The sequence below is a fragment of the Elgaria multicarinata genome, chromosome 4 (genome assembly GCF_023053635.1).
Source record: "Elgaria multicarinata webbii isolate HBS135686 ecotype San Diego chromosome 4, rElgMul1.1.pri, whole genome shotgun sequence".
Lineage (NCBI taxonomy): Eukaryota > Metazoa > Chordata > Lepidosauria > Squamata > Anguidae > Elgaria > Elgaria multicarinata.
The window spans coordinates 55,293,815-55,306,563 of NC_086174.1; the positions used below are offsets into that span (position 1 = coordinate 55,293,815).

General features: G+C 41.1%; 1 protein-coding gene across 5 annotated transcripts in view; it reads left to right on the forward strand.

Moving 5' to 3' along the window:
* Positions 1–1,276: 1,276 nt before the first annotated feature.
* Positions 1,277–12,749, forward strand: part of AKT3 (AKT serine/threonine kinase 3) — a 171,124-nt gene continuing 159,651 nt past the window's right edge. For 4 of the 5 annotated variants that reach the window (XM_063124326.1, XM_063124329.1, XM_063124328.1 and 1 more), the window contains exon 1: positions 1,427–1,488. The gene's annotated coding sequence lies outside the window, so the exon portion shown is untranslated. Of the gene's footprint in view, positions 1,489–12,749 lie in introns of all 5 variants that reach the window. The other variant, XM_063124331.1, reaches the window with a different exon arrangement.

The window sequence follows — 12,749 nt, forward strand, 5'->3', positions numbered from 1 at the left end:
TTTAATAGTTGAATCTGAAAATAATGTAGAAACATGGATTGTGGTTGGTATTTGTATTTATTTTTAAATATTTAATGTATTTCCCCCCTGTTGGATTAAGTATAACACAGAGGGATTATTTGCCCTGAAAAGTGGGTAATAAAGTTTTAAAGCAAATAAAACGAGGAACATGAGAAATACATACTCCCATATTTGTGAATATACATGCTTATATCTGTGTGAAAAGGACAAGAATAAGACATTACTCTCAAGGAGTCTCCACATAAGTCCTTCGTTGTATTTGGTGAAACACGGTACTTCTTGTTGCAAGCCGCCCTGATAACATTGTTACAGGGCGGGTTATAAAAAGTTAGAATAAAATAATAAATACTAGGATGGCTGATATTGTCGCCCTGTCCTTATGGGTCACAATAACAACGTAAAGCTAATGGAGTAGCCGTAACTACGCACTAAAACCAGTTTCTCATTCGTGCCTGGCAAGGGGAACAATACTCAAAAGCTGACCAGACGGAGGTTTTTGTTTCCTCCTTGCTCTGACCGCCGGCCATAGCGGGCGAGCCTCCGTTTATTCTTCCTTCTCTCAAAAAAAAAAAATGCCCCTTCTGCAGCGCGTGTAGCTTCCTCGCCCCTCCGCGCTCGCCTCCTGCCATCCTTTCCCTCTCCTTTCGCCCGTGCGCAGGCTGTCTGGATACTGGCTCCTGCCCCTCTCCCTCGCTTTCACCTTAGCTCCCCCCACCGTCAGTCGCCTGTCGGTTGGTCAGCCGAGCTCGGTAGCTCGGGCCTGCCTCCCTCCCTCCCTCCCTCTCTCCCCCTCCCTCTCTTCCCCTCGCATTCATCCTCTTCACCTCCGTCTCCCTCCTCCCTTCACTCGCTCGCTCTGTCTGGCAGCCCCCGCCTTTCCCCTCCCTGCTCTGTCTGGCAGCCCCCCGCTCCATTCCGCACATTGGTGTTTCTCGCGAGAACTGGGGGATGCCGATGCTGCCGCTGCCGCTGCCGCCGCCGCCGCCGCCGTCTTGGAGGGGGAGACACTCGGGGGGAGCCAGTGACGTCGGGAGTTTTCCTGAAAGTCAATAACGAGCCTGGCGGAGGCGGCTGAAGAGGCGGCGGCGGCGGCGGCGGCGGCAGGAGCCGAGCCGAAAGCTGGGCCCCGGGCGGCTCCGGGTAAATTGAGCCGGGAGCAGCCGCAGCCGCCGCCCTGACTCCGCGGATGCTGCGGCCGAGCGGCCCCGGCGGGCGCCTCCCTGAATAGCGGAGAGTCGCTGTCTATGTAGCCGCCGCCCCTCCTGCGTCTCCTCAGAGTGCTGCCAGCCGGGGCCGGGACCTTCGCCACAGCGCTGAGGCACACCGCGGCTGGGAAGCACCGAACCCGGCAGGGGGGACAAGGGAGGAGGGATCGTGGGCCCCCCCTGCCCGGAGCCGCCGCCGCCGCCGCCTTCCCGCCACTTCCAGACCTACGGCCAGCATCAACCGCCCTCGCCTTTGCTGCAGGTAAAGCGCGAGCGGGCGAGCGGAGGAGTTGGGTCCAGGCTTTCAGTGAAGAATAGGGGAGGGGGCTGGGAGCGCGCGGGCGGAAGGATGGATGGATGGGCGGCGGGGGATGCTGCCTGGGCGCTGGCTGCTCTTGGGGCACGTGAGGTGAGGTGAGGTGAGGGCGGGGGGGGATGCCTCAGATCTGCGGCTTGGCACGCAGGCGGTGGCGCCCACCCCCTCCTCCCAATGTCCGGCACTTATCACTCCCCCACCCACCCAAACGCACACCCAGCCTTAAGCCGGGGTGGGGTGGGGGGGGCATTTCTGGCCTAGTGCTCCCGTCAGTGTTTTTGCGTTGACAGAGGGAGGTGGCGGCGACGGCGCTTTCCCAGCTCCTCCCCCTCCTCAGTCATCACATACGGCAACCGAGGCTTAAAATATAACAAGTCCTCTAATGTGTGTGTGTGCGCGCGCGCGTGTGTTTGTGTGTGTGTGTGTGGCGGGGCCTGTCAGGCTCTTGTAGAGACAGAGAGGTTATGTAACATTAAAGACGGCGGGAGTGGGGGAGGGAAGAGAAGATGTGTGCTTGGCCACGAGGCACAACATACAACGCACGCACGCGCGTGCACGCACACCCACACACACACACAGTTATTTATATGGAATGTAGGTGCTTTACATCTGAAATGATGCTGGGGACGATGGCGCAATAGGCGTATGGTCTCTCACCGCATATCCAGTCACCACATCCACCCCCACCCCACAAGCTGTTTGGTCACTGTGCTTCCTCCTTACACGTCCACATCGCTCCCACCCCCCACCCCTCTAAAAGGCTTTTCGTGGATTAGAGGTAAATGTAAGGCAAATGGCATGAGTTAATAAGCAATAAATGTTTTATCTCGTTAAAATGTGTCTGGTTGCTAATAATAGAAATAGGAAAGGATAGTCTGTTCTCTTAATAGCAGTGCCGTTGCTGGAGTGATGCTTCTTCAAGTAAACAAGCTAGATTCTTTCTGTGAATCAATTTTGCTGGAACAGCAATAGTGGCTACTTAGCAGACATTGAAATTGATATACATGATTACTTGTCAGACCATGTGTCTTTCCCATCTCTTACTTGTACTGACTGTGATTTGAAGAAATTGCATAAACTAATGCATAATACAATTTGAGGAAAAGGCCAGGCCTGGTAGTATGTGGGATTATCCTTTGAAGTTGATCAGTCATTTCTAAACAAAACCCAAAACACCATAAATGTCACAGTTTGGTACCATGAGTATGTAGATACAAGGGCATTTGGGATTGCTTTTTCCTGCTATACAAACTATTTGGTACTTTTTGATGGAAGTTTAATTATAGTTTATAAACCCATGCATGGTGGTCTATCACAATGTTGCAGATTAAATCTGATGAAACTCTGAGGCATTTTTGTTGCCTATGTCTTAGTTCAAATGTGTTCTTTTAAAATGGACTTTTATTATATTTCAAAATCAATATCTTAAGTCATGAAATAGACTATCTGAATATTAGGTATCCATAAGGATTGGCAGAATTAAACTTGTATCAGTTGTGCACACAGGATACTTTTTAACAAAGTAAATTTGAGGACTAAATTTAATTTCTGAACCGTTTCTGTTAGAAGTTGACAAATCATTTGCAGTGATACTTCAGAGAACTTAAAGATAACTCTTCGGTGTGTATGTTTGTAAAGCTTTGATAATGGGACTGTAATTTTTTATTAAATATTTCCCAAATAAATTTCTTCTGTTCTTTTCCAGTTTTTTTCTTATACAAGTGTATTGTTGTATAATACAATACAGAGTAGTTATTAAGGGAAATGTACTTTCCAGGAAACACACACTATTTCTTCTTTAAGGATGCCCATTAAGAAGATTCTGTTTGTAGTGCTGTTTGTTTTCCTGTCAAGAGTTTTAAATTGACCCCAATATCTTTAATTGGATTGGGCTGCTAATTATAATGTATGTATGTCTTGATTGGATGAGACAAACATGGATGTTCAGATGAAGAGTACACAGAATTATTTACATTGTGTCAACAGTTCTGCATATATATAGTTAATTAATAAACTCTTTGAAGATATTCTGCCCAGATCTCTTGAGTTTCTGTTTTCTGTACCTAATTACTTTTAATATTTGCTTTTACCATATTTTAACTTTTACAAATACTATAATATTATAACTATTATTATAAAGTATCTAATGTTCTTTGCTGTTATCAGACCGTACAAAGATAGTTTGATTCTTTAATGTATTTTCTCTGTTGACAATGAAATAGATAAGCAATCTGTTTTTATGCATGTTTACTTGGAAGGAAGTTTCACTGAGTTTAACTCTCAAGAAAGTGTGCAAAGAATGCAAACAATAGCTGCATGCAAATGAGGATGTAAACTTTTGAAATCTTTTTTTTGGCAACCAGTGTCAATACATACATTAAATTTTGAGCAAAATTAAAACTGTCATACTTAGTTGTTTAATCGATAACAACCATATCATCAACGAATAGATTGTACTTTTTTTACTTTTAAAGTAAACAAGCTGTGATAGTAGTCTGTGTTTTCAGGTTACAATACTAAATGTGTTACTTTGAAGTTCATGTCCCATTGAAATAAGTGAGATTGAGCTATAGTCCTAAAAACACTTACTACAGGAATGAATTTCTTAGACTGCAATCTTAAACACACTTTCCCAGAAGTTAGATCTATTGAACAGTGGGATTTAGTTCTGAGTAAACATGCATAGGATGTTATTGCATTAAACTAAAAAAGTCTTCTACTAAGTAAAGATACTTTTGTGAGTTGAGAATCTGAATAGATCTTAATAACTTAAGCAGGAAAGTATATTATAATACATTTTAAATATTTTTTAAGGATTGATCAGCCAGAAGATTCTTGTTCTGTCATGTCAAGTTTAAAGAGGCCTCTTAGGTCTTTGAAAGAGATTCCTGTTATGTATGCTTCTATTGTGCCTGTTTTACATGAAAGACTGCTATCTTATCTTTTGCCATGTATGAAAACCTAAACTTCTTGGATTTTCTAAGACTTCAGCATGTTCCAAAAACCATTATATTTCATCATATGTTTAATGCATATTTACTTTGAAGGAAACTCTACTGAGTTTAAGATTTACTAGGTAATATCATTAGCCTAAATCCACTGTACAATTAGGAGAAGAAATTGCTGTGCTAGTGGGGTTCCACTGCCTTTCCTGTTGCCCAAGTTCTAGTGGGCCACTTTGTAAATCTAAGATGTGCAAGCGGTTGCACAACCAGTTGTGCAAGTGGAACTTTACTTGGATTCTCCTCTTGTGCATAGTTTGGAACTTGGTTTCCGCTATTAGAATATCATTTGCGTTTGTGGATATAACTCATTGTTATGTACAGCTAACAGAACGAAGAAAGTGTAGCTATGAATTTGAAACTTTTTTAAAAAACATTTGGCACACTTTTCTAGTGGTGTTATTGAGGTAGGGGTAGAGGAAAGAAAGTTTCAATTGGCAAGAGACTGAGTCTTATGTTCACATGAATAGTTATTTCAGTTGAGCAAATTATGAACATGTTTTAATTTATATTTTGGAGTCAAAATGAGGAATGGTGTTTTGTTTTTTTAAAGAGAAGACTATATCCTTTTACTGTGGACATTTTTAGTTAATATTTCAGAATAGTATTCTTTTTCTTCTTTTTTCTTCCCCCACCCCCAAATTCCAGAACTTTTCAATGCATGACAAAGAAAGAAGTGCAGGTTAATTTATTTGTGTTAACTTTATTGTCCTTATGAGAAGGTATGAGAGAATTTGAAGAACATATCAGATATATACTCCTGAAAAATTCTTGCAAGGAGTAACACTATTTGTATTTGCTCCTATGAACACATTTTTGATTATGATAAACTAAGTATTAATGACATCTTGCTTGAAAATATCATTTTCAGGAATCTGCCTGATGGAGATTTCATAAAGCTCATTTCCCTCAAGCAGATCCCTGAATATGGTTCTTTTGGACTGAGAATTGATGTACACATACTGCCTTAGTATAGGAGCTTTAAAGGTATCCTGTAAACTGCCATTGTGCTTGTTAGTCACATGTATAAAATTACTTGTTTCCTGATCCTGAAACAAATAGATGCTTTAGGAAAAGATCTAGCTTAACTGTCATTAATAATATATATGTTTTGGTCTTTCCACTGACTTCACAAGATACTGTTTCAGGTCTTAAAAAAAGTGTCATCTTAAAGTTAATAGTGTTAAGATGAATACTGTATTATTCAGATTTGGAAAGATGCTAAATTCTCATAGTTCTGATTTTTTCAAAATTTGAGACGGCACAAGAGAAAGGAAGCATGTTTATCTCCCTTCTTATAGAAAAAATCATGTTTGCAGTCTTGTAATCAGTTAAACACTGAAAGACATATAAATGATGTTGGAGTGAATAAAAATATTGGTTTTGATCTTCAGTTGCTCCTCCATACATGTAAGGGGGGGAGGTTTTTGCCAATTCCCCCCTACATGTATAGGCCATCGCTCCATATTCCACACTTTTCCCAAGGATCATCCAGCTCCCAGGGGCAGATTTTTAGTGAGTGCAAAAGGCTGAAGAAAGAAAGGGGTGGCAGGAAAGCTCTGTGAACATGCACTCTGTTCTGTTCCCAGAAAGAAAGTTAGGATTCAAGATGATATATTTTTATATAAATTGTGAGTAGGACTGTTTTAGGCAAGTAGCTACTGTTCGGCTCATATGTAATTTTCTGAGAAGTCTCTGAGGTTCTCATTGATCTCTAAGACTTTTGTGGATATCATAGTGTTCTGTTCTGTTTTTGATCTCTCTTGTATATGGAAGCTCAAGTGCTTTAAAAATTTCCATGGCTAGAGAGTCAGTACTTCTGTTAGATTTAGACAGATGTAGAAGAAGTAGCCTATACAGCAAGAGGCAAAATGGAAATGCTGTTGGATCATGGAAATTGTTACGAGATAGGTTGTGAGATATGGGATCTAATGCTTATTGACCATGTTGATTGCCTGGTTAATCACATAGAAACAGTTGTCAAAATTACTTCTATAACACATTTACAAAACATGTGGAGGAAACAAAAGCTGTCTTATTTGTCTCATTATTTTATGGGAAATGCTGTATTATAGCCAGTAGGAGGCAGATTTTATTCTTTTGTTGAGATTACATTATTTGGGGTGGGGGTGGGTGTTAACTGGAAAGAACACTTTTTCCTGCAAATCTACATGTACTTTAATAACTAATTAATCTTTCTGTGATCATAGTAAGTGCCCTAAAGATTACCCAGATCTGGTTTGTTCTTGAAAATAAGTATAAATTTTGTATACTTTTAATGTTTACCATTTTAAATTGTTGTAAACCACCCAGAGAGCTTCGGCTGTGGGGCAGTATATAAATGTAATAAAATAAATAAATAAATAATATATAGATTACCCTTTTGTCTGCATACAAGTTTTTGGCCTTTGCTAAGTCATTTCAAAAAGTTTGAATAAAAATAATGTTATATCAACTTCTGGAAATAAATCCAAAATTTTTGAAGGTGTGCAAAACTTTTAAAGTTCTCTACTTAAAAAAAGAAGTAGTTTGTTGAAATTGGACTTTGCCATTGATATAAAATGCATTTTTTATTGCAGAGTTATTATCAAAAAATTTCATATAGTTGAACACTATAATTCTAGGAACTTCATGTTCAGTTCATCCTAATATTAACAGCTGGTAACATGAACTATACACTATAGGTGTGTGTGTGTGTGTGTGTGTAAAAATAACTAGTAGGAAGCTTTTCTCAGCATGGGGACATTTTTAAACTTCTGAACATATTTGATCTGGCATGTACTGTGGGAACAATTCATTTTTAAACACCTTTTTATTTATATATTGCCATTATTATCAGCCATCAGAAATAGTCAAAGGACAGTTGTCCCAATATATGGAAACTATCTTTTTTAATTCAAGTTAAATCACAAGTTGCAGTAACTGACATAGGGAAACAGCATCCTCTTATCTTGGAGGGTATCATTCCTTCCACACTAGAAATCAAAGAGCATGAAAATGTTAATTTCAATAATCCAGGTAATTGTGATACCATCATGAATATATAGAAAACTGAAAAAAATAGTGTCTCTCATTAAGGGTGCAATCCTATGCATGTTTAGACAAAAATATTCTACAACTCCCAGCATCCCGCAGGCACCGTAACTGGATGGGAGTTGTGGGACTTCTTTCTGTCTAAACATGCATAGGATTGCACCCTAAAATGCCTAGAGTCTTTGTTTATTTATTTACTGAGCTATAGCTCTTTACAAAAACAGGTTCCTACAAGCTGCTGATTGGAGATAAGAGATTCCTGGGGTGGGGTGGGGTGGGGAATAGGAGGCTTTGAGAGAGAAGTCTGGTGCTGGAGGAGAACCTGATTGGCCATATCTGCCTCAACTTGGGCTGTATCCCTGCTATAAATTGACAGAATGTGCTTCTTTAAATGTTGCAGAGCAGGACATTGGAAGATAATCTAGTAGCAAGTCAATTTCTTGTAACTATCCTCGGAGTAGAAATATGAAGGCAATCACTATCCTACAGTTGATATAAATAAGAATGCTTACATAGATAATCGAGATGCCTCGTTACATATATAAGGGAGGAGGAGAAATTATGGTTCTTGCAGAAAGCTATTATGGGTATGCTTCCACATTTTTGTTTGCCACGGTGACTGTGTTGCCACATCCTTGGAACTGCAGAGATAGGTGAAGGTTGTCCTGGCAGTTGTGCAGTGATTCCCATTCCCTACGTTTCCAAGTGTAGTAGGAAGACTGAAGGCTGTTTGTTTGCTGCATTGCCAAAGACGGTGGAGCACTGTGGCTGTTTTGGGCCAAACACCCCAATATTGCTCTGGACAGAGAAACCTGGAGTACTGTGACTAAACACAAGTCAAACCAGCCAGGAGACAGGCAAGGATCTGGCAAGCACAACTTTGGCATGGCTGTTAAGGTTGGTCAAAAATTGTGGAATCCTGATTAATATATTCAGATTACTGTAATTAGCCAGTTGTACTTTGGGGGAGAAGATCTCTCCCTGATCAACCACCAATATGACTTGGGAAATCTTCATTTCAATCTCTTGCTGGATGGAAAGTGATAACAATGAGCAGAATTGTTGGGGTTGGGGAGGCCTGTTGAGGGAATTTCCTTGTTTTGAGAAGTTACAGTTGATGACTTTCTAGCACTTCAAAAACTATTATTCCATGCCATTAATATGAAGGGCGGAAAGTTTCTCATCTCATGCTGATAGGTAGCAATATTATTATGCTAGCAAAGGCAGCAAAATACATTATGCTAAGCACATTTGGAACACTTTCTCTAATAACGCATACATTTTGTTAGCTTTCACAAAAACTCTTAAATTCTTAATTTATAACATGGCCACTTAATGCTCCTTGACCTTTAAAGGAATGATTTTTTTTAATTATGAAGGATCCTAAATTTCCACCCACAATGAAGTAGGTCAGCTAGACAAGCTGAGAGGCTCATATTAACTGAAAACGTAAAGAAAATGAGGAACAGGATTGTTTTCACCTCCGCCCACTAACCATCCTGTCTACCTCCTGTAGGATATATAGAGGTCTTGGATCTCAGAGCCCTCTTTCTATCGAGAGGAAACCCCTTCAGACTGTGCTGTTAGGAACCCATTTTAGAGTGTATGAGTCAGAAATATGATTTAGATATTGATCAATTTAAGATGAATTAAGTAATAGTGAGATTTAAAGATTAGAAGTATGGTAAATATATGTTTATATTAATTGTTTTATAGTATTGAAAGTATGTTTTAAAGCAGTGGTTCCCAATTGGTGATCTGCGGACCCCAGGGGGTCCGTGTAACCCACCCAGTGGGTCCGTGGCACCATTCACATATTCACCATTCATTTCTGGAGTCCACTGACAATGAATTCCTACCAGAAGTAAAATATAACATCACTGAGCACCTGCGGCTAGCTTCAGAGATTACTTCCCTGCACCTAATCCTGAAAACTCATGGACAATGAATCCTTTTGAATGTGGTGATGTACAACTAACAATTCTTATCTGCGGAAGAGCAAGATGCACTTGTTGACGTGACTTGTGATGGTTCATTGAAATCATTTTTCAAAGATTATAGACTGGACCAGTTCTGGGTGACGCTTTTTCCTGATTATAAGAAGTTAGGTGAATAGGCTTTGAAACATCTAGTTCCCTTTTGTTCTACATATCTTTGTGAACAACATTTTCGACATTTTGTTATATGAAGAACAAGCATAGAAATTGGCTTGATGTTGATCCAGATTTGAGATTAAAAGTAGGGAATATTGAACTGGATGTGGAAGGGATTGTTCAGGACAAAAAGAGGCGTGATTTCTCCCATCACATTTAGGTTTAGTAGCTGCTAGACATGTCATAATTTGTTCAATTGTAAACTAGACATTAGTAAAATTAAATTCGTCTTTATATTTCTAACTAAATCGTTGTCATTTTTGTGTGTTAATATCACAAATATCACAAATTTTGTGGTCTGTTTTTTAGTATACCTAAAATCCTTTGCTTATTATGGGCTACCCCTTATTTTTTCCAAAAAATTGCTTCGCACAGGTAACTACCATAGAGATAACAAATTTTTCAAAAGTAGGGGGTCCATGGCTTGACATTTGAAAAACAAGGGGTCTGCAGTACTTAGCTAATTGGGAACCACCGTTTTAAAGCATTGATGCATAAACCGATATGTAGATGCACTAGTTACATTGCTATTTGTATATCTTGGAATATTTACAAAATTTATAAAATAGTACTGGATTTACAAATAATACTAACAGCAATGACAATGGCGAAAACCTTTTGATTGATTTGAAGTGTTTCCTTAATTAATCGAACAACCACTGCTTTAAAAGACAATTATTTTTAATACAAACACTTTAAAAAACTGGATTGCACGTACCAATTTAGAAGAGACATCGTCCTTCTCTAACCTGCCAAGGGGAATGGCACTTCTAAAATGATGACTACTTTGATATGTGTAGGGATTATCTACAAAGGATGTATTTTTCCTTTCAAAGTTATAGCCTAATCTTATGCATATATTTGCAGATTTTCTTAAACATATTCAATTGAATTAACTTTTTTTTAAAGATTAGATTACACCATAATACTCACACACTGATCACCTTTTGGGATCTGCACTGACCTCCCTGATCCGCTTCGGAGGCCAATCTGGAGCCCCCGAAGCAGCCCCAATCTGCCTCGGGACTGCCTCGAGGGTTCCTGACCTGCCTAGGCACCGAAGCTGAGGTGAAATTCGGGCTGTCCGAGGCGACTCAGAGTTTTTTGGGTTCTGGTTGCGCAGCCGGCACCCAGAAAAGTTTCCCCATTTCCCTGGTGCCTCTGTCATCCACCACCATGGACGGTGGAGGCACCATGTAAGCCCCCTCCCCTCCCCCACTTACCTGTGTCCGCCGTCCACCGCCGCCACCAGCTTGCATCCGGCGGCTTCTACTGTTGATGACGCAGAAGCCTGGAAGTAGGCTGCGGCCTACTTCCTGGCTTCAGCGTCGTCAGCAGTGGAAGCCACCGGATGCAAGCTGGCGGGCAGAGGTAAGGGGGGGGAAGGGGCTTACTTGCTACCTCCATCGCCTCTGCCATCTTTCTTCTAGTGGCTTCCAGTGCCGCTGGCGGAAATGAGTAGGCTGCGCGATATCTTAAAATCGCGTAGCCTACTCTCTTTCATTTCTGGTGGCGGCACTGGAAGCTGCCAGAAAAAAGATGGCAGCAGCGATGGAGGCAGCAGGTAAGGAGACTGGTGGGGTGTGTGGGGTGAGGGGGTGGGGGTGGCTCTGAAGCGCCGAGGCGGCCCGAAGCTTCAGAGCGAATTGGCTTCTGCTTTGGCCCGCCTCAGCCTTCGCCCGAACCGCCTTGGAACCGGTTCGGAAGGGTCCGAACCACCCCGATCTGCTTCAGATTCAGGGTTCAGATCCGAGGCGGTGCACAGCCCTAATCTGCACCAAAAACAGTTCAGGGCATTATTTTCGGATCAAGGAACTATGCTACTGAGAGTCTTTGGGACTATGTGAGATATAAACCAATCCATCAAATAAGTACCACAACAGCCACAATGTAAGGAGTGACGTTATTTTAAGTATTTATGTAATGATATTTATATGTTACTTTTCCATATTCATCAGCGATGTACGATGGAAATTTTTATGTGCTTTATTTTTCTAGAATATTTTCTGTTCCATAAGTTCATTAATAAAAATGAATGTATGCCAATTCCAAATACTTTATTAGGCAAGCTTGGCAGTTTCAAAGTTGTAATCATATTTTCCAGGTGATTATCTTTAGCAAGTATGTGAAAGAATACATATATGTCATTGAAATACATATTTGCCACATAAGAACATAGAAAGCTGCCTTATATTGAGTCAGGCCATTGGTCCATCTAGCTCAGTATTGTTTACATTGACTGGCAGGCGGCTCTCAAGGATTTCAGGTGGGATTCTTTCCTCACCCTACCTGGAGAAGCTGGGGATCAAATGCAAAGCATAAGGTCTATCACACTGGGTTATGGGCCCTTTCCCAGAATTAAATGGAACTTATAATAGTGACTGCAGAACTGAAGGTGCCCCAATATCCTTAATAGAAGAGAGTTGAACTCTATGGAAATAGATGAGTGGTTGTCAGCATATCACACACATTACTTTGGGCTGCTAAAATATCAGGTTCATAGTTGAGGAGTACTCTTAGATCCATCTCTGTCGCTGGAGGCTCAAGTGGCGGCTCAGAGTGCCCTTTACCAGCTTCAGCTGGTTCGCCAGCTACAGCCTCTCCTGGACGGGGGTAGCTTGGCCATGGTGGTACAGGCATTGGTAACCTCAAGATTGGATTACTGCAATGCACTCTATGTGGGGCTGCCCTTAAAGCTGCTCCGGAAATTTGAGCTAGTGCAGAATGCTGCAGCTTGGTTGTTGTCCGGAGCTGCCCCTTTCCAGCATGTAACTCCTCTGCTGAGGGAACTGCACTGGCTGCCTATTCGCTACCGAGCCAGGTTTAAGGTTCTTGTACTTGTGTACAAAGCCCTAAACAACTTGTACGCCGCTCTGAAATTTTGAATGGGGAGTGGTATAGAAATTTTGTAAAAAAATAAATAAATAAACTGGTTCTTCAGTAAATATACAGCCATTTGATACCTCATTTTCTGTAATTGTTTCCCAAGTATTCATAAATTAGTTATTTAATAACTCAT